Source organism: Penaeus monodon, chromosome 20, assembly GCF_015228065.2.
Source record: "Penaeus monodon isolate SGIC_2016 chromosome 20, NSTDA_Pmon_1, whole genome shotgun sequence".
Taxonomy (NCBI): Eukaryota; Metazoa; Arthropoda; class Malacostraca; order Decapoda; family Penaeidae; genus Penaeus; species Penaeus monodon.
In genome coordinates, this window is record NC_051405.1 from 14507422 (window position 1) to 14507780 (window position 359).

Consider the following 359-nt stretch of genomic DNA (forward strand, 5'->3'; position numbering starts at 1 on the left):
ACAGATATACCCTGGCTGACACTGAAGAAAGCATTTTTTAAATTTAGTATATGAAAAGCATTTCTTTAGCCTGCTATCATTAGCATTTCACATTTGTGTTAAACACCTGTCGGTCTCTGGTGCTTAGTCATGTACCTGGTAAGTAATAGATGTCCATTTGAGATGACATAATTTCAGATGTTGATAATGCTTTAATGAAACCCATTATAGAGATTTGATATGTAATACTCAGTGATCTTTATTATCTATTTTACTTTTGTGATTAATGGAAACCAGTCTGTTAAGTTTATATCACTATACGTTTAATATTGATACTTGTGCTACAACATTAACAAATTTGTGAATTGGGAATAAGATTA